Source organism: Pseudorca crassidens, chromosome 11 (assembly GCF_039906515.1).
Source record: "Pseudorca crassidens isolate mPseCra1 chromosome 11, mPseCra1.hap1, whole genome shotgun sequence".
Lineage (NCBI taxonomy): Eukaryota > Metazoa > Chordata > Mammalia > Artiodactyla > Delphinidae > Pseudorca > Pseudorca crassidens.
This window is the reverse complement of record NC_090306.1, coordinates 97,234,429-97,260,447: the sequence shown is the minus strand read 5'-3', so window position 1 is coordinate 97,260,447 and position 26,019 is coordinate 97,234,429. Positions and strand designations below refer to the sequence as shown.

Genomic DNA, 26,019 nt, shown 5'->3' with positions numbered 1-26,019 from the left:
CAGGCAGCAGATTGATATCCAGCCATAAACAGTTCATGTGTTTGAGGTGTATCACCAGTCTTACATGCAATTTTTCTGTTCTCAGTTTTTTATAATTATTATCATACTTGGTCGGGATGACCTACAGAGTCACGGGAGGGGCTGGGACAGAAACCGGCCTTTGGCACCTGGTGTTTTCATGTCCCCTTCCATAGATCCCTGTGTAGGGGACGCTGTCCCTTCCCTTAAAATGTTCCTTTCTGTGGCTTCCCCTTAACGTCTCTGGTTCTTCCTCTGGGTCATTTGGGTGCCTTCCTGCCATACCCTCCCCTCCATATCCTAACCTAAGCAAGGCTCCTCACCATTCTGAACCTCAGTTTCTACATCTGTGAAATGGGCACAGAGTTCCTGCTGTGCAGCTGGTGCTCAATAAACTTTCGCTTCTTTCAAAGCTCGAGGCTGAAGACTCCAACATAAATTTTCTCTAAGCTACATGGTCATAAGGCACAAAATCATGAAATGTTGGACCCAGGACAAAACTTTAAGGACCACCTCCACCAACCCTTTCATTCTGTGGAGGAGGCCCGCCTTCCCCGGCCTCACCTTGGTGAGGAGTCCTGAGTACGCTAGTGAGAAGCAGTCGAGTCGCCGATCCCGCTGGCCAGGGCGGTACTTGTGCTCTCAGGACCCAGATGTCCCCCCTCCTCCAGTTTAAATGCTGACGCCCTGGAGCCTGCCATCGGGGGGCCAGCACAGCTGACTATAGGAGGCAGGACAATCAGGGGTGAGGGCCTGACCTCTGCTAAATGTCAGCTGCCCCAGGGGCAGAGGGGGGACAGGTCTCCACTGGGAGGCAGGAGGGAGGGCTGCTCCTTGGCAACGTTTTGAAGTGTGTCTTCCAGGTTCCTCTCCCCACCATGGGTTCCAGCCCTGCTCTGGCAAAGCGAGACCAGGCAGGCCAGGCCAGCAGGGCGAGTGGAGGGGCAAAGGGCTGAGGCCCAACAGAGGCAGGCGGATAGGAGGTCTTGCTGGGGTAGGGACTAGGTACAAGGCGACACTGCAGAAGCCTCCAGAGTGACCCACCCGAGGGCTTGTAGGACCTGGCAAGGCAGCCCTGATTCTTCTGGCGGATTATTTGTCCCCACTTGGGGCGTGTCTCTGTGGGGCACCCCAATCCCAGCCCTTGCTGGACTGAACTGGCCGTGAGCTGTGAAGGGCAAGGCCGGGGCTGCCGCTCAGACTAAATTCCCTGGCGGCAGTGAACAAAGGCCTTAGGAAGGTCAGTGAAACTCAGGGAGGCAAGTGAACGCCCTGCTTAGAGCAAAGGGGCCCCTACAGCCCTGCTGAGGTCACACTGACCCAGCTGCCCCTTGGCTCCCTGGTCAGGTTGGCTTTCAGGATCTAGTTACACCTGGCCAGCTGTGCGCTTCAGAGGACAGACTCACCAGTGCTTGGGATCCCCCTCTTAATCACTGGGGTCTTCAGGGTGAGGCCGTTTGATAAGGCCCCAGCCTGGCTTGCTGCCAAGAATCATGGAACCGAGTGTGTCTCCCTCATCGCTCGGGCCGCTAGGAGGCTCACAGACACACAGTGGTTGGCCCAGAGCAAGTCAGTGCGTCACAGACCAAGTTTCCCAGGACACTTTCACACACAGCTGCCTGTGTTTTTTAAACTTCTTCTTCTTGGCCCGATCCCTTTTTATCTTATCTTCAAGTATTTTGATAAGTGCTTCAGATACATTTTTTAGACTGAATGGCATATTAATAGGAAAACAAATAAATAAATCAGCATTGGCACCCGGGGTCTCATGTAAGTCTCACCACCCCTGGGAGACTGGGGACTGTGAACGCCCCATTTTTACAGGTGAAATTGAGACTCAGAAAGATGATGAGACTTTCCCCAAAGAACCTTAAGAAGGTGACTGAACAGGACCTGAACATAAGTTCTGTTCCCGAGCCAGCCTCTCCCTCCTGACAGCTGAGACCATAGCCCTCCCTGGAGCAGCTGGCCTGGCTGTGGGCTAAAGCCATGGGACCAAATTTGGCCCCAGCTCCAGCATTTCTACCTCTGTTATAAAGCTTCATCCAGAACCATCAGGTGTAACGATAAAGCGGATGATTGCTGACCCTTACAGGCCAGCTACTGTCCTGAGCACATTACACGCATGTCCTCGCTGGATTCCCCCAACACGCAGCAGGTACCCTTGTCCTCTCCATCATACGGACGAGGAGACTGAGGCCAGAGAGATGGCATAGCTTGTTCAGGGACACACAATTAGTAAGGGTCAGACTCGATTCTGTGGGGTCAATAATGGGATTTCATCCAGTGGTAAAGCTGTCCTGGGTCCCTTCCATCTGCCAAGATCAACCCCAGTGGGGTGATAAGGGTCCCACGGAGAGTCCCCCAGTGACCAGGGAACACAACCCAGTGGATGGAACAGACACAATTGCATTTGACCCACACGACCCCCCGCGGGGTGTCACCCAACCTGTCTCCTCCATTCACTCAGCGACTACTTACTGAGAGCCCACTGGGTGCCAGGCGCTGTGCTGGCCCTGGGAGCACAGGGGACGCGGGTGACAAGAACCCCCGCCTGTGCAGGGCAAGGGACCGCTGCAAATCATATGGTATGTTACAAAGAGTCGTGCTCTGGAGAAAACTGAAACAGGGTAAAGGACAGGAGGGGGCAGGTTCAGTGGTCATCAGGTGGCCAGGGAGGGCCTCACGGAGAAGAGCGAGGCCAGAGGACGAGGGTGCAGGGGCAGCGGGCTCCGGGCAACAGAACAGCCAGCGCCCAGGAGAGTGTCTGCCGCCCATGAGCGAGGAAACACACGGAGGGCAGAGCGGAGGGAGGTGGACAGGCCAGATCACACGGGGCCCGGGGCCGTGGCCGGAAGTGCGGCTTTCACGGGAGGATTCTGAGCGGAGCCTCCAGCCTGAACAGCCTCACTCGGGCTGCTTGGCCGACGGCAGACTGTTGCCTTGAGGGCAGAGCAGGGAGAGTGGCGAGGAGGACACTGCATTGTCTGGGCAAGAGGCGGGGCTGCAGGAAGCGGTTAGATTCTGCTGGATTGCCGATGACCTGGATGTGAAGTGTGAGCGAGGAGTCGCATTCGGTGGATCCAGGACCTGCAGGATGGACCAGCTTTTGACTGGGGCGGAGGCCACCCCATGGCGGAGGCCACCATGAAGATGGGCAATGGCAGAGCTGGGGCTGGAGGCAGCTCTCTCTGCAGGGCCCTCTCTCTAAGCGCTGCCCTGCCCACTTCAAATGAGACACCAAATCGGAGAGACCAATGCACAGCCCCACCCCTGCCCCTTTCCCAGCGCTCGCCATGCTCAGCCCATCTCCGCGGATGTCTGTCTCCCCAGGTGGACACGAGCCCCGGAGGCCGCGGTCTCCAGAGTCGCCTCCACGCGCTCAGCCACGTGCGCGCGCACAGACTCTAGAATCAGACTGCCCAGCTCCAGTCCCAGCCCTGCCATTTCCTGTCTGTGTGGCCTGGAGCAGGTGAATAACATTCCTCCTTTGGCTCATCTAGAAAATGGGTGTCGAATAATAACCCATGTAGGGTACCTAGCACATGGTAAGAGCCCAGTAAGCTTCAGCTCTTCTTACCATTAGTGTTATTCTCCCGCCTGGAAGAAAAGTAGAGAGGGACTTCGGGCGGGGGGGCGCAGCTGGTGCAAAGGCTCGGAGCTGAGCCCCTGGCAGGGCCTGGGCCCTGGCGGGTGCTGCCTTGTTTAAGAGCAGCAAGGAGCAGAGTGGGAGCCCAAGTGAAGCCCGGACAGAACCTGAGCCTGACGGGCGGTGGGCTGGGAAACGAGTGACCCGCGTCCTGGGACTCCAAGGAAAGGAAGGAAGAGCTGTGAGGCTCTCTGGGAGCCTCCCTAGAAGAGCCCCCACACACATACACACGCTCCGTGAGTTGCTCCCAGCCCCAGGGGCCTGGGTTTCCGGCGTGAAGGGGATGGGGGATGGGCCAGGTGCTTCCTGGTAGCTAGATAATCATGGATGCAGGAGGCTGACCCAGACCCAGGATAGTGGCAGGACCAGCCCACCCTGGGCCTCCTCTTTCTGTACTGACTTGCAGCCGTGCCCATGCCCAGAAGGTTCTAGCTGGGCAGATTTTCTTCCTTCCCTCCCGCTTCCCACTTCTCCCTTCTCCTTGTGGCCTCTTTCCTTGGGCTTTGCTTGATACGATTATGAGGTGAGATGGAGCAGATGAGCCTCACCCCACGACCCAGTCACTACCTTGGGGTCTGGGCTCAGGCTGAGTCCGGTGGGTGCTCCTGGCCAGAGAGAAGACAGGTGCTCCCTGGAGGCCACAGGCTGTGACTTTGGGGCTAGCCAGGTGGGCAGCAGCCTCCCGGGTACAGACGCACCCTGACAGCTGTCACCGGGTGACAGGAATCTCCTGTGGAGCTCTCCGTGGTCCTGAGCTCACATGCGCTGACCAGGGTCCTAGCTCGGCCCTGGGATGCCTTTGGCCAGCGTCACCCTGGCCCCTGCCAGCCTCCCCTGTGGTTCAGCAGCTTCTGTCCTAATGGCCACTTCCCCTGTCTGCCACCCTCTGGCCCCCTTCCCCACCTGCCTTACAACACCCTGGTGACAGCTGTGATCCCTGGGTCCTCAGCTCTGGGAGATCCGCAGGGCACTCAACTCCTCCAACTGGGAGAACGGGCCAGCAGGGAACAGGTCCGACACCTAGTACGTGCTCAGGGTGCTCCTGGAATGTCTATGGGGGAATCCTGGAGGTCGCACAGCCCACCCTCAGCCTCCACTCCTGGCAGGAATTGGCCCATCTACAACCCCCAACCTAAAAGTACCTTCAGATGGACCCTCACCACCACCCATCTGCTTCAAAGGGCATCTTGACTCTGAGCTGAAGGCTGGCTTCCACCCAATCCCAGTTCTGCCCCACGTTACCAAAGGGCTCTGCCAGCTCCGTGTGCCAGGTCTTGCTCCTGGCCGGCTCTGCTAAAGGACTGGGCCAACGGGGGGGCTGCTTACTACTGACTGGCCCCCACCACCCTGCAGGGCATTCTCAGTGACTCATCTGGCTTTCAGAACCGAGGCCAGAACTGGGAAATCTGGAGCCCCATGGAGGGTCCAGACTCCTCTCCCAAGGTCTGAAGGACCCTGGAAAAAGAATATTGCCCAAACCTTCACCCTAGGCCAGTGTCCCTGCCAAGTGCCCATCTGGCCTCTGCTTGTCCAATCCTTAGTACCGCCCATCCCAGGCCATTTGAGCTGCTAGAAATCGTTCTTCCTATTGGCCTAAATCAGCCTCCCTGGAACTTCTGCTACCACTTCTGGGTTCTTCCTTGGAGCTAAGCAGAAGCAATCAGCGTCTCAGGGATCAGAAGACGGCAACCACCAGCCGACTCTGAAACGAAATAAAGGTCTTTCCAACGTGAGGTCCCATAATCCCACACGGAGAAGACACGCAGAGGAGGTGGCTATAGAATATGATAGATTCCAGGGTTCTGGCAAGATGGGAGAAACAGCTGACGCTGTGTTTATTCCTTCGTCTCTCCTTGTTTTATTCATTCCCTTGGTTCATATCCATCAGGCAGGCGCCACAAAAAACAAGCCTACACCAGCACATCATCCAGGCTGCTGGCGGACATTTACCAAGAACCTGCCGTGAGCCAGGCCCTGCCGACGCAAGGGCTGGAGAGAAATCAGGGGCACGTTCATGCGGCCAACCCTGAAGGAAGGTATATGTGTGTCTCCATTTTGCAGATGAGGAAATGGAGGCTTCAAGAAGCTAAGCTGGGGCTTCCCTGGTGGTGCAGTTTTTGAGAATCCGCCTGCCAACGCAGGGGACATGGGTTTGAGTCCTGGTCCGGGAAGATCCCACATGCCGTGGAGCAACTAAGCCCGTGTGCCACAACTACTGAGCCTGCGCTCTAGAGCCCACGAGCCACGACTACTGAAGCCCGTGCACCTAGAGCCCGTGCTCCGCAACAAGAGAAGCCACCGGAATGAGAAGCCCACGCGCCGCAACGAAGAGTAGCCCCCGCTCGCCGCAACTAGAGAAAAGCCCGCACGCAGCAACGGAGACCCAGCACAGCCATAAATAAATAAATAAATAAATAAATAAATAAATAAAAGGCTAAGCTACTTGCTCAGCCAGCCAGGGCTTGTGGGAATGACGCAGCTGGAAACTGAGACTCCCCGAGCATCCTGCACCTGCCAACAGGTAGACCTGGAGCCCAGTGGGGCCGCAGGTTTGGGAGTCTTGTCCCAGGCTAAGCATGGATGTCTTGGCCAAGGGAGGGTCTGGTGTATCATGACCCTCAGTCCCCAGGAATTCTGCTCCCCTGGCACTCCCCGGAGAGAGGGAATCGGCTCAAGGGGCCAGCCCTAGCCAAGAACTCCCTCTGCCCAGGTGACCAGAATGTGCTGGAAAACCTGTTTACCATGGGCTGGGGGTGGGGCAGCTGCTGCTCTTCCCATCCACAGATTAGGACACCAAGGCCGAGAGGGGCGAGGCAGAGCCATACTGGGAGCCAGTTCTTGGACTAGCCGGACGGGGCACCCAGGCCACTTCCCTGGGCACAAGGGTCTGGGCCCCACTCTCTCTGCTGGCTCGGCTCCAGGGTGGGAGCCTGGCTGAAGGCTCAGTCCCATGCCCATGCTGAAGCCCACCCCCTCCCTGCTACTCCACAGCAAGCTTCTGTGCACCCTGGCCCTCTCTCTCCTTCCTCCAAACCCCTCCCCACTCCGCCTGACCCCAGCCCCTTCAGGTGCCTGAGGACTTTCCCACAGAGTGGCTAGCACGTGCCTGGGAAAGTTAGTCTCCAAGACTGGGACCCGCCCTCGACTCCCTGGGGCTTCCTCCCCTCTTCCCACCGGTCACTGGCCCACCCAGGACATCAGCCTCTGGTCCCCAAAAGCCCATGGGTGGTGAAGATATAGAACATTTCTACCATCCCAGAATGTCCTATTGGACAGCACTGGAGGCTAAACAGATGAGTCATCCTCAGGCACCAGCCAGTGGGGCGTTTGTGTTCAGAAGCCTGCAGTGGCTCCCACCGTCCAGAACCGAAGTTCACAGCTGTTGTGACCCCTGTCTTGAACACTGCCTCCGCCTTGCCTTATTCATGTTAACTCGATGGTCACCACCTAGCATGTGCTTAAACCTGTGCCAGCTGTCAGCTGGGGGCTTTACTTACACTTGACCCTCACAACCATCTTGGGAGGTAGGAATCATTGTCCCCATTTTACAGATGAGGAAACTGAGGCTCAGAGGGTAAATCAACTTGTAGAGCACTCCTCTGCTCATCTGTGCAACCCCAGTGCTCTCCAGGGTCTGAGACCCACACAGCCTCCACTTTTAAAGGGGGCAGGGGGAGGTGACACTGGCCTGAGCCCCAGGCCACTGAAGGCTCTGAGTGGAGCGACCCCAACAGCCTGTGCCTCAGGGCGACCAATCTGTTTGCTTCCAGAGCTGTCCAACAGCACAGTCTGCAGTGGTGGAAACGTCTAGGCCTGGGCTGTCCATGCACCATCCACTAGCCACGTGTGGCTACTGAGCCCTTGAAATTGACAGGGGAGACTGAGGAACTAATTAAAATTTTAATTTAATTTTCAGTTTTAATAGCCACGTGTGCTAGTCGCTACTCCATTGGACCGCCCAGCATTAGACAGACTGTGGAGGAGCTGAGGCAGGGAGGACACACAGCAGGACAGCCGTGGTGCTGAAGTGAGGGGGCAGTGGTGAGCTGCTGATGAGGTACCTGCTAAATACTAGGTGACTGAAGGAGGGAGCGGGAGGGATGCGGCCCCGGGGGCACTGGGGCCAGACATCCTGGGACCGAGCCTGGGGGCTGGAGGCGGGACCTGGGGAAAGTCTGGGAAGGAAGAAGAGTAGAAGCAGAGCCGTGGAGGACAGGCAGGTGCCGGTGGTCAGTGCGAGGCCGGGACACACGCCGCCCCAAGCCTGGGGGCGGGACCTAGGCCTGGATCTGCACAGAGGCCACCTGAGGCAGTGTCCAGACCCTGCAGCCAGACGGCAGGGCCTCGCCATTTCCCTGGGCCTCGGCTTCCTCATCAGTGTAATGGGGCTATAATGGCGTCCACGTCACAGGGCTGTGGTGAGCGGTCCGCGTGTCTAAAGTGCCTGGAACAGGAAGTGTGCGTGAAACAGCAGCTGGTGAGGGGCACACGGTGAACGTTTGTCACAGGAGGAGGGAGACCAAGGCCTCTGAGGTGGAAGCAGGGACTCCTGGGTGGCCTTGGGGACAAGGAGAGGGGCTAGACGCAGAGACATACAAACACCCCACAGAAAGGGCTCTGTGGGCGCTGAGAACAGGTGTTCCCAAATCCGGCACCCCTCCAAGGTGCCCCAGCCCTAGCCCTAACCCTAACCCCCCCTCCATGTGACCGGGCACCACCGGACCGCCTCCTCCAGCCCCTGCCTCTGCCCTGTCACGGCAAACCTCAGCAGCAACTGGGCTGGTCCCCTGCCTCGCCAGCCTCTGCTCCCACACTGTGAATTCTCCAAGCCAGGTGGGGCCCACGCTCCCCACGCCCGGCCCGGGGCCCAGACAGACAGACGTTCAGTGAGTGTCCGGGACAAGCCAGAGCAAGGAGCACTACCGCGGAACTTCAGGCACGGGGATCTGGGGGCGCCGGGCCAGGCTGGAGGGAAGCCACCCTGGGGCTGTGAGAGGGCCTTGCGGGCATATGAGGACCGAGGTCGGGCCGCCTGTGCTTCTGCCTTGTCCTGGGGTGGGTGGAGAGAGCAGACTGGTCCCGGGCGTGGAGCTGGGGGTGCAGCAGGAGCAAGATGGGGGGATGAGGTCCTCACAGAGCTCAGTCCAGTGGGGGACAGAGGACAAATGAGAGAACCGGCCAACAGAGGACGCCAGGCATCAGGGAGGGCTTCCCGAGGAGAGGACACTTCAGCCGAGACCCAAGGTCAAGAGGGAGCCACCGCGCAGAGTGGGGACAGCGGCCCAGGCATTGGGCCTGTGTGTCGGGAACCCCAGTGCAGCGGCAGCAAAGCAGGGGCCCCAAGTCTTGTGAGGGGGTGTAGGGCCTCGAGGAGTGGCAAGGACACTCCCCACACTTCAGGGGCTCCTTAGGCAGAAGCCCGGGCACCCCATCTTGGTCAGCAAGACCAAGGCTGCTGCGAAAGATTTTCATCTAAAATAGAACCAGAGGATGTAAAAGGGAGTCTCACGCATGTGCCCTCAGGGAGACGAAACTTAAAGACCAGGAGACTTGATTTCCGTAAATGCCGGATTTCCAGAAAACTGAGAGCGATGGGGTTTTCTTGGATTGGAGGGTTGATCAGAGGTTGCCTCCTAAAACCCTTGGAAAGTTTTGCCAGAGGCAGAATGGGAGATGACCCAGGTCGAGTTGGTCTCACAAAGTGGACCAGATGAGCTTTGTTTGTTTTTTTTATGCGGTACGCGGGCCTCTCACTGTTGTAGCCTCTCCCGTTGCGGAGCACAGGCTCGGGACGCGCAGGCTCAGCGGCCATGGCTCACGGGCCCAACCTCCCCGCGGCATGTGGGATCTTCCCGGACCGGGTCACGAACCCGTATCCCCTGCATCGGCAGGCGGACTCTCAACCACTGCGCCACCAGGGAAGCCCTGAGCTTTGTTTGTGTGACTAGACTGGTCCTGTCTGCTCAAGAAGTTTTTAAGGCTGGTCTCCTTTTGTTTCTGATTTTAACAAACCCTCCCTGAACTCTCCCCTCTACAGTCCCTGCCCGTAAATACGACCTGCCCCAAACCCTCCACAGACTCGCTCATAGTTGGCTCCAGTTTGCTTGTCCCAAACTGCAAGTCCTCACCTCTTTGAGCTGGCCTCAGTTTACCTCTTTACTGAGGTCAACACAGCTACACCCTCTAGCTGGGCAGGGCTGGGCAGGGCTGGAGAGCAGCAAGCCTGGAACATTCCTCCCAGGAGAGGGCGCGTCCATCACCACCGCCTTCTTCAGGGCAGCTGGAACTTACTGAGTGCCGCGGGTGCCGGCCGCTGCGTGAGCTGGCCTTACTCCATTATCCTCAAGGCAACTGGGCAGGAGGAGAGGGGCACAGGGGCTGAGGGACCTGCCTGAGACTCAGCTGGCAGCAGCAGGACTCACACCCACACGCCACTGCTGCGGCTTCTCATTCAGGCTTTCCCGCACAAAGTCTAGGCTGCTGCCTTGAGCCTAGCCCGGGTCAAAGGCCCCTGCACGTCTGCCCCGGCCCCCAGCAGGAGCCCGTGGGCCTGCGTTTGTGGGTCACAGTCCTCCCTGGCTCTGGCATGCGCCCAGACCAGCCACCAGAGCCCCGTGCCCAGGACAGCTGCACCCTCCCAAAACCCCTCTGCCGGCAGCTTCCCCGCCCCACCCCACCCCCGACTCCCCCTGGAACAGTGTGAGCGCCCCCTTCCCCCGTGGCACTCTCAAGGCTGGGCTGCATTGACTTAAAACCGCATGTCAGGGTTTCCCTGGTGGCGCAGTGGTTGAGAGTCCGCCTGCCGATGCAGGGGACGCGGGTTCGTGCCCAGGTCTGGGAAGATCCCATATGCCGCGGAGCGGCTGGGCCCGTGAGCCATGGCCGCTGAGCCTGCGCGTCCCTGGCCGCTGAGCCTGCGCTGAGCCTGCGCGTCCGGAGCCTGTGCTCCGCAACGGGAGAGGCCCGAACAGTGAGAGGCCCGCGTACCGCAAAAACAAACAAACAAACAAAAAAAACGCATTTCACAAAACCCAGGGTTCCCTGAAAGGCTGAAGGAGCCCCAGAGCCCTTTCCCATCCCCTACCGACTCCAATGGGAACAGATCAACCTGGACAGGGTCCCGTGTCGGGGTCTCCAGTAGCCTGAAGGGGGTCTGGTGCTCTAAGAAGTCGAGAAACTTCTGAGGCCAGGCCTGGACTTCAGGAGCTCTGGCGGCCTGAAGCTCCTTAGGGGACCTGACTCCTGCAGACCCCTGCCAGGGGTCGTCGCCTGCCCATGTGTACTGCCCTCCTGCCCACACCCTCCCTCTCTTCAACTTCTATCCCCACCTTGCCCTTTACTTTTTCCCTAGCCCTGCTGGCCTGGAGCTCAGAGACAGTGAGAGAGGGCCCCACACCGCCTGCACCCACCACTCAGGGGTTTCTGTTTGCTTGCAGTTTGCCAGCTGGGCCTGGCCGTATGGCCTGGGGACACACAGACCCCCGCGCCCGTGGCCACCCCTACCAGCCTGTCACCGTGTGGGGGGAAGAAGAGCGCCCACCTGAGGCCTATCCCAGAGCCACTCTCTGGCAGGGGCACTAAGTGCTTTAGCTCTAATCTGATCCTTCCATGAGCCCCCATCACCGTCACAGGCGAGGAGGGGGGTTCAGAGTCTGAGTGACCAGCCTGACTCACCCTCTAGGCGGCAGCAGAGTGGCCGACCAGCCCCTGGGCCCTCGCGGTACCCACCACCCCACCCTGATCTCTGCCTGGCACCTCCCTGGAACCCCCAGGCCCACCCTCCCCTCACCTGACCCAGTACCTGCCTCGGGTCCGGCGTGGCACGCCACAGGTAAGGTAGTGTCCCATCCCGGCGGCTGCACCGTGCTTCCCGACCCCCTCCCGGCCTATATGGCTTGTTTCTCCCTGGAGGCTGTCCCCCCACCCCCAAGCTGAGCGCAGGCAGCAGCAGTTAGGTGGCGATGCGGTGAGCCAACTCTGGCCTGGCCTGACACCAGCTCTGCCCTTCATCAGGGCTGGTTTCCTGGCTCCACCTCTTCCCAGCCGGGTGGCCTCACCTCTATCCACGAGGTACAAACACTAACCGAGCGGCAGGGCAAGGCAGCCTCCCGCTGCGGGAGCCGCTCCCCAGAGCCAGGAGCCAAGGAGGTGAGGGCACCCGGCGTTTCCGTGTCACAGGTGAGGGGCCTGTCGGTGCCCTGCGCTCAGTAGACCGCGAGCCCAACTCCTCTTGGAGTCTCTCCCTGCTCGCTCTCTGGGCAGAAGTTCACCGTGACCTGTGCCCTGACTCCCAAGGTGCTGCTGGGCACGTCCAGCGGGACGCGGATGGGACACGGAGGTCCACGCAGAAGAGCTCAGAAGCAAACTCGCTCCACTGGTGGGACCCAGTGGCTCAAACAAAGCGGGGGCTGGGGGCGGGGAGAGGAGCTGGGGGACCCGGGTCTGAATCCGACTCTGCCCACTAGGAGAACCTGGGCCGTTCACCCGCACGGGGGCCCAGCTCTCCGGGGGTGGGAAAAGAGGCTGGCCAGGGATGAGAAATCAGAGGGCTCAGAGGAGACCCCCAAACGGCTACCGTACTGCCTGGCTCCACGTCCAAGTCCACCACTGGCAAGGCATTAGTTCTCTGTGTTAGGAATGGCCCTCTCCGGGGTCCTCCCGAGAGGGTGAAGCAGTAAATCAGGCCCGGGCGCAGAAGGGGGCTGGCCGGCAGAGCTGCCAGCATTCGTGCTGCTGGAGGGTGGGATGCATCAGAGGCCTTTAAACACACTGCCCCGCACCCCTGGGACTCCTCCTCCCCCCTCCTCCCCCCTCCTCACAATGCAGCTTAGCCCTCGCCTCCCGGGGGCGCGCGCTGCAGGGGCGCCTCCACCCAGCTTGCTCGGGAGAGAAACTTCCTGTTGGTCTGTCTGCCTGCCCTGCAGCCCCCCTGTGCCTCAGTGTCTCCCTCTGTCACATAGGATCAGCCCCAGCCAGTAGGGTGGCTGGAGGCCCGAGTGAGGAGAGTTGAGAGGACACCCCCAAGTAGGGGGACGTCCCAAGGGCCCAGGGGCTGGGTCATCTCTGCAGGGAAAGGGCTGGGAGAGGCGGGGCGGCGTGCGGTGCCGGTGCCGGAAGGGAGAGAAAGGAGGAAGGGAGAGGAGGCCAGGGTCCAGCCGAGGTGGAGCCGAGGCAGCAGGAGGCTGCAGTGGTGACTTGGGCAGACTATTACTCATTAATAGAGCTTCTGATTGAAGGACTGAGAAGAACCCGGTTTCTTCCAGTTCATGACAGTAACACGCTGCCAGTCCTTCAGCGAATGTGGACGGAGCCCCGCCCCACGCAGGCCTATGGCTCACATCCTTACGTAGCCCACTGGGGCCAGTGGGGAGGAAACCCCCCCAGAGACCCCTGCACCTCGGGCTTGCAGCTCCTGGCCCACTTCCCAGCCACTCGGCCTTCCAGACCCAAATGACCCACCCTGGCCCGTCAGGAAGAGAGGGCGGCCAGAGCAGACAAGTCCAGGGGCCGAGGCCAGCCCTGCCCTGCCTCAGTCTCCACATCTGTGGAATGGAAATCAGAACACCCACACCTCCCAGACTCACAGTGAGGAAAAACAAGCCCAGTCAGGTCGGAGCTGAGCACTTTGTGCCTCTACAAGAACTCATTTCTGGGCCCGGCACGATGTGAGATGCCCCCAGCCCCATCTCTCAGGAGCGAGAGCCCTCAATGACAGAGCAGTGGGGCAGCAGCTCCCTGGAATCCAAACTCCAGCGGAACTGTACTCAAATCCGGCCCCTGCGCCTTCTCGCCCCCCTGTGTGATCCTGGGCAGGTCACTCAATATCCCTGGAGCTCGGAGTCCCCGTCTACAACGTGGGATCATCCCAGCCCCTCACCTCAGGAGAATTAAACGGGGTAACGCCCAAAGCACCTTGACAGAGACCAGTCCTCTGATCTCCGAGGCTGAGCTCATGCCGGCTCTCCACACAGCCTCACCACGTGCCTGGATGGCCCGGCTGGGGCGCTGCTAGGCCTACTGGCACCTCCCTCCAAAATGCCTCTACTCCTCCTCACCGGCCCCGCCTTCCCTTTATTTTCTGTCTTGAAATTCTTAATTTTTGAACAAGGGGCCCTGCATTTTCATTTGGCACTGAGCCCACCAATTCTGTCACTGCGACTCCCCATCAGGCCACATCCCTCTGCGCAGACCCCTCATCACACTCAGAATAAAATCCAAACTCCTTTCTGCACCCACAGGCCCAGTCCCTGCATCTTTGCTGACCTCGCCTCCCTTGTCCACTTGACTCCAGCCACAGTCCCTGCCTTCCCAGCCCTTCCACACCCCAGGCTCACCCGTCTCAGGGTCCTCGCACTGGCTGTTCCCTCCGCCTGGAATGCCCTTCCCTCAGATCTCCACATGCCAGCCGCCTGCTCAGAGGGGCCTTCCTGACCAGCCAGCTAAAGGGGCCGTCCCCTCCCAGGTCATCTGCTCCACAACACTCCTCACTGCTGAAGCTATCTGTCTCCTTGTTTATGTGTTAGTGGTCTGTCTCCCCCACCCACACCCTGCTCGCTTGGAATGTCAACAACATGAGAGCAGGGTCACCATGGGCCCCAGTCATCGGTCACTGCTACTCCCCACCCCCTAGGACAAAGCCTGGCCCAGAGCAGGAGCTCCATAAACAGCTGTTGAATGAGGACGGAACTCATATGAGAAGTGACGCTAGACCCCTGGTGGCAAGTATCATCTGGTTTGGGGGTGCCTGAGGCAGCAGGCCCGCCAGTGCACACCCACACCTAGCAGGGCTCCCTCCACTGCTCCAGAGGAGGCCCCCCAGCCCTGCTGAGATCAGCGCCGTCCTGCCCAGGCAGCCCCAGCAGTGCCAGCCCCTCCTGCCAGGCTCGCCCATCCTCCAGGGACAATGTACAAAGGGCCACTTCAGTTCGGAGCCTCAGCTCCATCTCCAGCCCAGCAGGCCTGAGTGTGGGGGAAGAGAGGGGAGGGCACACCCCACCCCTCCTCTGTCCTCGTGGAGCTTTCTCTAGCACAGGCAGGATGCAGGGTGGGCGACAGAATCAAGCGATAGCTGGAGAGACTGTGTCCCATGTGCTGCCCCCTGGGGGGCAGGGGTGGGTGAGTGCCCACGTGGGGGGCGGAGCGGTGCCCATGCCCAGGGTGGAGGCAGAGGTTGGCCCCCGTGTTCCTAGGCAGTAGGAGTGGAAGGACTCCCACGGGCACCTCCCCACATGTACAGGGCGGCAGGTGGTGGGTACACCTGTGCATGTGGGAGGCCCGAGTGCTGGCTGGGTAAGGGAAGAGAAGAGCAGAGCCAGTGGGATCTGGGCCAGGTTGCAGGGAGGGTGGGGACCTGGGCTTTAGAGTCAGTTCCCATCATGCCTAGAACCCTCCACTGCAAGACAGGGCGCAAGGGACTTCCCTGGTGGTGCAGTGGTTAAGAATCCGCCTGCCAATGCAGGGGACACGAGTTCAAGACCTGGTCCTGGGAGATCCACATGCCGCAGAGCAACTAAGCCCGTGCACCACAACTACTGAGCCCGCGTGCCACAACTATGAAGCCGGCGCGCCTAGAGCCTGTGCTCCGCAACAAGAGAAGCCACTGCAATGAGAAGCCCGCGCACTGCAATGAAGAGTAGCCCCCGCTCGCCGCAAACAGAGAAAGCCCGTGCGCAGGAACAAAGACCCAATGCAGTCAAAAATCAATCAATCAATCAATATTAAAAAAGGGGGGGGCTTCCCTGGTGGCGCAGTGGTTGAGAGTCCGCCTGCCGATGCAGGGGACACGGTTTCGTGCCCCAGTCCAGGAGAATCCCACATGCCGTGGAGCGGCTGGGCCCGTGAGCCATGGCCGCTGAGCCTGTGCTCCGCGGCGGGAGAGGCCACAGCAGTGAGAGGCCCGCATACCGCAAAAAAAAAAAAAAAAAAAAAAGACAGGGCGCAAAGAACTTGCTCAGTTGTTCCAACAACCTGAGCTGATAACCTGTGACCTGAGCCTGGCACCCAGGATGCTTGTACAGCTTCGGGCATTACCAACTTTCCTCCTTCTGGAACCCGTCAGGGGTGCAACCATCCACCTAGCCGCCCACGCCAGGAGCCCAGGAACCACCCTAAATCCTCCCTCACTGACCCCGCATGACTAGGCCTGTCTATTCCATGCCCCGATACCTCACAAGCCCCACCCTTTTCCCTGTGCCACTGTTCCACACTGGTGGTACCACCACCAATGTTCACCTGCACAACAGGAGTGGCCTTCCCAAGGGGACTCCAGCCAGGTGCCTGTGAGCCAAGCAAAAGCCCCATCTGGCGCTGCCCCTCCTAGCTGAGAACCGTGTCCTCAGGATAAAGTCCAGATCTTCCAGGAGGCTCGATGTTTCTGTGTAATCTTACACTCCCTCTCCCCATGCCGGTCTGGGGAGGGTTCAGCTGAACTAGACTTCCTCCAGGTCTCCCTGACCCCAGGCTATGGAAAGAGCCGAGCTGTTTCAACCCTGGCCTGCCCCCCACTCCCCTGGTCCCCAGCTCCAGCACAGCGCCTGACACAGAGGTTTGCTGAATGAATGAAAGACCTTCCTCCCACATCCACACACCTGCACTTTTCAGTCAATACCGCCAGGCTCTCAGGCCTGGTCTGGGGCCTGGAAAAGTGCCTGCAGGTCCCAGTCCTGCCTGCCACGTGACCTCGGGCTCAGCACGCCCCAGGGAAGCGGCGCATCTACGTGAATTCGAAGGGTCCCTTCCAACGGGCTGGTGGTGCTGAAGGGAACGGTTCCGTCCTCAGTCCTCAGCAACGTGATGGCTGATGGTTGGGAGGCAGTACGGGAAGGAAGAAGGTGGAAAATGAAGCAATGGCTTCGAGCAGGTTAGGATCCTCCCCACCAAGGCTCACCGCTGTGTGCTCAGTGCCCAGAGCCAGGCCTGGCCTCGAGCAGCCGCTGCTGAATGAAGAAATGGGCTTGAACCCTGGCTCTGCCACCCACAGCTCTGTGGCCCCAAGCAGAAGTCCTACCCTCTCCAGGCCTGTCTGCTGAGCCATTAAAGGGAGGCTGGTAACACCACCTGCAGGGTCCTCGGAGGGATGTGGGGCTGCACCTGGCCCAGAGCCTGTGGCTCCCGCAACCTGGGAACCTGAGCACAATTAACCTCCTGCTGGGAGTGGCTCTGACGGAGCAGGTGCACAGCTGGTTGGCTCTGCGGCTCTGGGCACCCAGTGAGCCTCCTCGAGGCTGAACAATGAGGCTTTTCTCTTTTCCCTTCCCGATTACTCTCTGTCCGCCCCTGCCTGCGAGGGGCCATAGCCTCCTTGGGTCAGTCCCCACCAGGGACTCTCAGTGAGCCCTCACCAAATGGCAGGGGGCCATCGCGCAGGGCTGCAGGCACTGGGCCCCGCTCCTTAATTTCATGGAAGCCGCCAATCTCTTCTTGCTTCTTTAATTACTTAGTCCTTCCCACCGCTGGATCCAGAGAGCATTCTGGAACAGGCCTGCAAGTGCTCAAACTTCCCACTGACGGTGGGGCAGCAGTGACAGAAGCATCACCACAGGTGCGAAGGTCATTCCAGGGGTCAGGTGGCTGGGGTCCCAGTCTCAGCAATTGCTAACCTCCCAGGAGACCCTGGGCGCCCAGAGCAGCGCCCCCTTCCCAGATGATGCGCTTCATCTCAGCTCATCTTCGCGAGCCCACCTCACAGATGGGGACCGGGGCTTAGAGAGGGGACATACCTTGTCCAAGGTCAGGTACCAGCAGGCCATGGGAAGGGCCTGGCTCAGCAGAGACCACGTGCATGCCCACTGCTGCTCACCAAGGTGCAGGACCGCCCCATCCTCTCTGGACCTCAGTTTCCCACTGACCCCCGGGGGCACGGACTTGACCTTCCAGCTCTGACTGATATCAGTGCTCCGCATTCCAGGCCACATTCTAGGTTTGCTGCTCCATTTCCCCCCTCCAATTCCATAATCCAGTTTCTCTCTTCTGAATTGAGGGGTTCCACTTCTAGGTGCTATGTTCTGGGGTCTGGTCCCGAGGTTCTCCTCTCATGGAAAGTTCTGCAGCCCTGGCTCTCCAGCCCACATGCTACTTCTTCAGGGCACTGTACTCTCCTCCCTGCACTGGCAGCGGGGCTCACAGCCCACAACTCCGTGTTCCAGCCCCATCAGCCTTCAGGAGCACTTCAGAGCAGTGAAACCAGCAAGGAGGGTCAGCTTGGGGTCCCAGGGCCATCGGGGGATCGCAGAGCACACCCACAGCTGGGCAGGAGTGCCCCTCCTCACCCTTCTCCCCGTCCTTCCAGGATGCCATCCTGCCCACCCCCACCCCTGCTGGCCACCGTCCCCACCAGTCTGCACTGGGATGTCCTGACAAGATGGGCACTTCCCAAGAGCAGAGACCTTGGGACACTCATCTTCAGGGTCATGGCCTGGCACCCCCGTGTGGGCACTCAATAAACGCTTGCTGAATGAATTAGCTAGGCATGATCAAGACTGGCACGGTTACACACGGGCACAGACTGAGGGACACGCATTCATATGACAGAGTTGCTCCTGCTGTGTGCACGTGCTGGTGACGCACACACGCACACACAAATGCACAAAAACAGACACGCTCACACCCTGCAGTCGGCAGAGCTGTGCCCTGGCACCTAGCCCAGCCCCTGGCACATAGTAGGCACCGGTGATTAAGTGCTGAATGAATGAATGAGTGCTTTGTACCAGGGACAGAGCCAGGGGTCATGGAGGAGTCAGAGATTGAGTCCCCACCCGGCCTCAGGGCTGAGCTGTGATTAGGAATACTATTACCACAGGGGAGAACTTGACCACGTTGCAGGACTGCGGAAAGGCACTTCGAGGCAGGAGTCCGTCAGGAGGGCAGTCAACGGCGATGCACACCCACTGGGCACAGGGGTGTGGGGGTAAAGCCAACAGCTCTGGGGTCACCCCTGGCTGGAAGGGGCAGGAATGGCTTCCTGGGTGGGTGGCAGCACCTGGGGTGGAGTGGGTTGGCTTTCCAGGTGGAGGGTCCAGCATACAGCCCTGAGGCTGGAAAGTGGGGTACATGGGAGAAGAGGAGCGAAGGCCGGACTGGCGCCATAGGAAGTCAGAGGTTGGGACGGAATTCTCGGGGCGCTGCATCCCAGTAGCCCCAGGCCTGGACCCTCACTGACCCGATTTCCAGGAATGAGAGAGACGCAAGCTGTTTGCCACGGGTGCACATGTTCTGGGGTATGTGCCTGGGACGGGCCAACTCCCACCCTGAGACCCCACAGCCAGTCCCCCTGGAGGCTGCCCACAGGCAGTGACCCCAGAATCCAAAATATGGGGAGGTGGCTGTTCTCACGGCACCTTTTCTTTTTTTTTTATTTTAAATTAGTTAATTTATTTATTTTTGGCTGCGTTAGGTCTTCACTGCTGTGCGCGGGCTTTCTCTAGTTGTGGCGAGCGGGGGCTACTCTTTGTTGCGGTGCACAGGCTTCTCATTGCAGTGGCTTCTCTCGTTGCAGAGCATGGGCTCTAGGTGCATGGGCTTCAGTAGTTGTGGCACGTGGGCTCAGTAGTTGTGGCGTACAGGCTTAGTTGCTCTGTGGCATGTGGTATCTTCCCGGACCAGGGCTCGAACCCGTGTCCCCTGCATTGGCAGGCGGATTCTTAACCACTGCGCCACCAGGGAAGCCCACGACACCTTTTCTTACCTCTCTCCTTTAGAATACTACTTCATCTCTCCGGTTATAAAGGTTTCTCATACATTCTAGGGAATCTGGACGTCACAGCGAAAGAAACAGGATGATACCACCCACCATCGCACCACCCCCTGGGCTAACATTTTGGCTTAAGTTCTTACGGAGTTTTTTCCTGTGCACATTTTTGCTGGAATGAGCTATTGACATGGATTTCCTGCCAGCTTTGGGGCAACACACATTTTTCCTAAGGAGCTTTGTCTCCCACACCGGAGGACCAGAGGGCAGACTTGAGCCCTGGGGATGCTGCTCTCCTTGACTCCTTCTCATCCACTCCCTAACCTGGACCCCATTGAGAAACACCCCTCGGGTGTGGGGTGCAGCCCCACAGTCCTGGGCTCTCCTCCTACAGACCACAAAGGTCTGGGTCAGTGCCAAGCACCCCGGGATCCAATCTTCCCTCTGGGAAATGAGCCGGTTCAGCTCCCCGGTGGCCCCAAGCTCCCCAGTATGGCCCCCTCTCTGGACTGAGGTGACAGTCACCGACTGGGCTGCACTTTCCAGTTGCCTTCAGGAGCTGCGCCGGGAGGTCCCTTGGTCTTTCCCAGAATCCCCTCCCTTTGCCACCTAGACACAAGGAACAGCAAAGCAACCCCACTGCTGTCCCTTGGTGACCTGCACACGAGTCCCCTGACCCAGTCCTCTCTGTTCACTCCACTGGCATCCCTGCCAGACCCTCGATAGACCTGTCCTGCACACGGGTCTCATCCCATGGGGACGGACAGGCAGAAATCCCTAGCGAGGAGGATCAGCCTTGCCATTGGGGTAGGGGTGTGGCGTGGCTTCCTGAAGGAGTCTTAAAGGATGGGTCAGGAGAGGAGGGGAAGGGCATTCTGGACAGAGGGACAGCAGCAGAAAAGGCTTGAGAGGAAAGCTGGAAGCTGGATTTCTAGTCTGGCTGGGGGAGCTGGTGCATCGCTCCTGAGGTATTGAAATGAAATCACGCAAGAAAGCGCCAGCATCTCGTTCCCATTTCTGCCGTAAATATGAGTTACGACCATTAACATTCACAGTCCTGGGCGATGGGTCGAGAAGGCACCTTCTCTATCTTTCACCTAAACCAGCCAATCTGCCTTGTTTCCGGAAGTGGCCCTCATCTTCCACTCTCAAAATTACCATTCAACAAGTACTAAAGAAATACTTCTCGGGCTTCCCTGGTGGCACAGTGGTTAAGAATCTGCCTGACAATGCAGGGGACAAGGGTTCAAGCCCTGGTCCGGGAAGTTCCCACATGCCACGGAGCAAGGAAGCTCATGCGCCACAACTACTGAGCCTGTGCTCTAGAGCCCGCAAGCCACAACTACGGAAGCCCACGTGCCACAACTACGGAAGCCCGCGCGCCTAGAGCCCGTGCTCCGCAACGAGAGAAGCCACCGCAATGAGAAGCCCACGCACAGCAACAAAGAGTAGCTCCCACTCGCCGCAACTAGAGAAAGCCCGCACGCAGCAATGAAGACCCAACACAGCCAAAAATAAATTAATTAACTAAATAAATAAATTTAAAAAAAAAAAGAAATACTTCGCGAGTGCCTCCTCTGTGTGAGGCATGGTGTCAGCCCCCAGGGAGTGCCTGTGTGCCCAGCCCAGGAACGAGTCCCCCGCCTTAATGGGCAGCTCTCCCTGGTCCCCCTTCCCTGGCCACCACGGTTCACCCAGACTGTGTGCTGGTCCCCAGTAACAAGAGGAGAGTGGTGACGAGGGATTTGTCCAAAGTACTAAGCAAGCTCTGGGGGTTCCACAGCCAGCCCAGGACCTGTTCCCTGGAGGAAGCGGCAGTAGCAGGTGCTGGGATAAAAGCAATGGGCAGGGGGAGGGGAGGAGCGGGCAGGGGGCATGGCATAGTGTGTGCAGAGCTGGGTTGAGGCTGGGGGTGGAGCGGAGGCCGAGAACACAGGAGGGGGCTGAGTCATAGGGATCTGGGTCCCAGAGGGCGGGGGTCTCATCCTGGAATTCATGGGGCTAAGCAGTGGTTCTTGGAGTCCACAGGCCTCTGAATCCCCAGGGGATTCAAATCCGGGTTTCCAGCCCTCCCTCCCATGGTGTGATTCTGACTCAGCAGGGCAGGGTGAGGCCCGGGAAATACATACTTTCCCCAAGCTGCCCAGGTGAGGCAGGGCCCCGGGACTATGGCAAGGAAGGAAGTAGCACCAGGACCCTGAAGCGGGTGGCCTGGAGGCCAGGACACGGGTGAGGCAGCTGTCTCAGGCACCCAAGCCTCAGACAGCAGCCACCTCTGGGTGACTGAGGGGGCCTAAACAGGCAGCCCCATGAAGCTATGGGGTCCTACAGGCTAGATATAATCCTAGCCCTGCCACTTCCCGTCCCTGGGCCCCAGGCCGCCTCAAACTGCCAAATGGGATAATAATATTGGTAGCTCCTGCCTCGAGGGAAGTTAGAGGCATCTCTGAACGCAGACAAAGTGCTTTGGCCCAGTGCCCAGCACACAGTAAGCGCTCGATAAATAACAGCAAATTATTATGACTGGAAAGTCCTCCATCATGGGTCTCTCAACCAGAGTCTCAGAGACTGCCTCTGGCCACCCTCCCTCAACCAGACGCTGTCTGGCCTGCTCCTTCTGGGAAGTTCCTGGCCTGCCTAGAGAGGTAGCCAGAGGCTGGGCCCTTAGGAGGCCCCAGTGTCCACACAGACTCCTACCTTCTGTCCTGGCCTTCACCCTGCACCCCACCCCACCCCAAGGAGTCCCACTTCAGTGGGAACCAAAGTCTTAGCCAAACAAGCTCTAAATTCATGAAACCACAGAGTAATTAGGTGTGTGAATGATTCTTATTGTTCCAGTTTTATTTTTATGGAAAAGATGAAAATAAGTGAGCCAACGGGGGAATTTCAGCAGTGCAAGGAAAAGTATTTGGGGACTCTGTTAACTTCTTGGATTACGGGCAAAACCTTGGGCCCCCTTGTCAGCCCATTCTAGACCACAGGACCGTGGGCCACTACCCTTCCACCCCCCACCCCCCAGGCCCGCTTCCAGCCCTTGAGAAGTTCCCACCCGCTCCTGAAGCCTCTCTTTCCCCTTCTGGAAGATGGGCACAAGCAAGGTCCCTGTGACCACTCTGCTGCAAGTGAGGCTGCCCTGTGGAGGGTCAGCGTCCTCCATTAGGGATGGAGAAGGGGGAGGAATGGGTGGAAGGAAGAGCAGGGCCGTTCCCCTGGGCTGAGAATCAGTTACACCCCAGCTCATTCGAGACCCAGTTGCCGGCATACCACTGCCCCCTGCTCAAGCAGTGGGTACAGAAAGGCAGGCTTTGGCCCATGGGGACTCACAGACAGAGGCGAAGACAACGCGGAAGTGGACGACACATCTACGGGGGCAGGCTGTGTAGTCTCTGAGGAAGCAGGGGCGAAGAGGGAGACTCATTCAGGGAGGGGGGCAGCGAATGCCCAATGGAAACGGAACCAGGCTGTTCAAATAGCAATAATGTGCATCATCCCCATTTTAGAGACAAGGAAACTGAGGCACAGGGAGGCAGAGTGACTAGTACACTGTCACAAGGTAAGAAGTGACAGGATCAGGATTCGAACCTGGGCCACTGGATCTGGAATCCTTGCTTTTTAACTTCTGCACTTGGCTGCCTCATGGCACAATTATTGAGACTCTCAATACCTACCCCCAAGCAGCCAGCACAGAGCTAGGCAGACCATGGGTGCCCAGGGATATCTGCTGGCCAACTAGATTCCAATCTCCGGGGCGCAAGGCCTGTGTCCTCTCCACCTGGCTGCCTGGCACAGTGCCCCTCACAGGAGGACATCATGTCTGTTGGTCAGAATATCTGAAGAAACTTCTGGAAGGGAGCCCTGGTCCCCATGTGGTAGACTAGAGCTAGCTGGGAGTGGGGTGCACCATGCGGTGTGGGGAACAAAGAGGCTTTGGCCTTGGGGAGCAGAGCAGAGCCCCCTGATGGGCATGGCTGGGGGCCAGAAGGTGATGGGTGCCCACGAGGGCAAGAGGAGGCTGTCTGTGCAGACCACCCTGTCCCTGGTCACTCCTCACTGCTCCTCCTAGAAGGAGGACATGGACATACAGCTCCCCCAGGCCTCGGCTACCTCCTAGTCACATCCAGCCCTCACGGGATCCTCACCGTCACCCATGAAGTGGACGTGGCCCGCCAGCTGGTATCCATGTCCCTGTTTTACACGTAAAAATACGGATGCAGCAGCCAGCGCTTCCCGAGTGCTTCTCAGGTGCGGCATGCGGCATCTCATGCAGTCCTCGCCACAACTCTGTGGAGGATTCTCCCCATGTGACAGATGTGGAAACTGAGGTTCTGAAAGCTGCCCAGCCGGAGGTGGTCCAGCTTCCACAGTAAAAGGGATCGCCAGTGTGGGTCAAGCAGCCCTGACCACATCAAGGGCACTGGGCAGACCCTCGGAAGGGGGGCAGCTGAGCCAGATGGCGCTATCCCAGTCAAGTCACCCCTCACTGTGCTGTCCTCGTGCCAGCTCCCTGGTGTGACCCGCCATCTCGCCTCCACCTGGCCCTCCTTCCCTCCAGCCCTGGCTCCCCCTCTTCATCTGGCTTCTGATTTTGGCCTGACGCAGTGCTTGACCATCCCTCCACCTCCATCTCCCAGCACATACTCACATCTCTGAGCCTTTGCTCATGCCATCCTTCCTCCCAGAATGCCCTTCCCACTTTCTCCACCAACAAACCCTTCCAGCTTCCTTTTATGTTTCCCAGCAAGTTCTCTCTCCCCCTTGGACTGGCAGCCCCTTTTTCAAACTTTCCTAGGACCCTGTGCCTATCTCTTTAGCACTGATAACCCCACAGAACTCCCAGCTCCTCCAGGTGGGGGGGGGGGCACTTGTCTTCTTCCCTCCATCCTCAGGCTTGGCCCGTTGCCTGGATTTTTAGTAACTGCCCAGGAGGTGACACAACAGTGCCCGCAACTCCCCCATCAAGGAAGGTCTGGCCTGGTGGCCCAGGAGTGAAGAGGAGTGCTCTGGGGTGGAGAGTGGCAGTGCTGGGGGACCCTGGAGAGAGCTCATTGAGGTAGTGTCCCTGCCCACGCCCCTTCTAGGAAGTCTTCTAGAGCCTAGACAGTCACCCGACCTCAGGTCACCAGGGTTGGCTGAGACCCATCTCTGCCTCTCTGGCACCCCAGCTCAGGCACACCCCCCCCCCCACTATAACCCAGGTGCACTCCCCTCCCCACCCCGGTTTCAGAACTCATTATTTGCAGATATTTATAGCGCCCTCCCCCAGCCTGGTTGCCTCCGCCGCCCTGGGCAGTGAAGTGGAAAGAGCGGGAGCCCCCTCAGCAGGAAGGGTTGGGGTTCTTCCCCCACTCCCCTCTGCCTGGTCCCGGCCTCCGCACCCGCCCAGCACCCAGACAGCGCCTGGGCCCCTGTCGCTGCCGCCGCCGCCGCCGCCGCCGCCGCCGCCGCCACCCGGGGTGGGGGGAGGTGGATGGGGGAAGGCGGGCGCTGAGGCCTCCCACCCCCACTGCCGCGCCGCGCGGGAGGTTTGTCGGGGGCGCAGCGCACAAAGCCTGGCTCCAGCCCCGAGGCTCGGGGACGCCCCCAGCCCAGGCCGGGGGTGGAGGGTCGAGGGGATGAGGCTTTGCCCTCCCGGGCCACGGAAAGCTCCGCTGAGCAGCCGGGTTGGGGGAGGGGGCGCCAGAACTGAGTAGCCGCCTCTGCATCCGCCCGTCATCTCGGCCCCCCACCCCGGCCCCCCAGCGTAGTTCTCCCGCCCCCGCCCCCAAAGGTCACGCTCAGGGAGAGGGTCTGTGGGAGCTGTGACTGGGGGCGCAGCGAGCGCGGAGGAGGAGGCGCGGAGATGGAGGCGGAGGGCCGGAGTGCAGGGATGGAGGGGGCTGCGGCTCGGGCCCCCAGGACGCCAGGGTCAACTCACCCATCGCCCGCCGGGTCTCAGCAGCGGCGGCATCAGCGGCGGCGGCGGCTCCGCGGCCCCCGGGGCCCCCGGCGGGGAGATGCTGGCGTCCGCCGCAACCTCTCGCCCCATCCCGGGCTCCGGCGGCGGCGGCTGCGGCGGGCGCCCGGCATCGCAGGCGGCGCGGCCCCGGCCCGGCCCCGATCCCCGCCCCCCGCCCCCCGCCCCCACCTCCACCCCGTCCCGCGGGCCAGGCGCGGCCGCCTGCCTGCACCACGGGGCCGCGGCGGCGGCCCGACGAGCAGACCGGCGCCGGGGAGGGCCCCACGGGAGGCGCGCGGGGGGTGCGGAGCCGAGGCCCGAGCGCCGAGCGCAGAGGTGCCGCTCCCTCCGGGCTCGGGCGGCTCCGGCCCCCGCCCCGCCCCCACCGGCGCCCCCTCCCCTCCGCCGCCAGCCGGGCTCCGCTCGCAGCGCCGGGACTGGGGGTGCCTCGGACCGCAGTCTCGGGCCGCCGCCGCTCCGCGCCTCCCGCGCGTGCGATCAAATTGTGTGTCTGTGTGTTTGTGTGTGTGTGTGTGTGTGTGTGTGTGCGCGTGTGTGCGCGCGTGCGCGCGCGCGCCCCTGCCTGTGACCGTGCGTGCGCCGGCCCACTGCCCGGTGCGTCCTGTGCGGTTGTGTGTGTGCGATGGGAGGCGGAGCGGGTCGGAGAGTATGTGTGTCTGGCATGTGCATGCGTCTGCGTGTCCGGTTCTGTGTGCGCCTGGATGCGTGTGT

General features: G+C 59.9%; 1 protein-coding gene across 3 annotated transcripts in view; it reads right to left on the bottom strand.

Annotated features, from left to right (window-relative positions):
• Positions 1-25,421, bottom strand: part of MGAT3 (beta-1,4-mannosyl-glycoprotein 4-beta-N-acetylglucosaminyltransferase) — a 30,912-nt gene extending 5,491 nt beyond the window's left edge. The window contains exon 1 of one of the 3 annotated variants that reach the window (XM_067698143.1): positions 25,267-25,421. The gene's annotated coding sequence lies outside the window, so the exon portion shown is untranslated. Of the gene's footprint in view, positions 1-582; positions 6,646-14,001; positions 14,734-25,266 lie in introns of those variants that run through there. The other 2 variants (XM_067698144.1, XM_067698145.1) reach the window with 2 other exon arrangements.
• Positions 25,422-26,019: the final 598 nt, after the last annotated feature.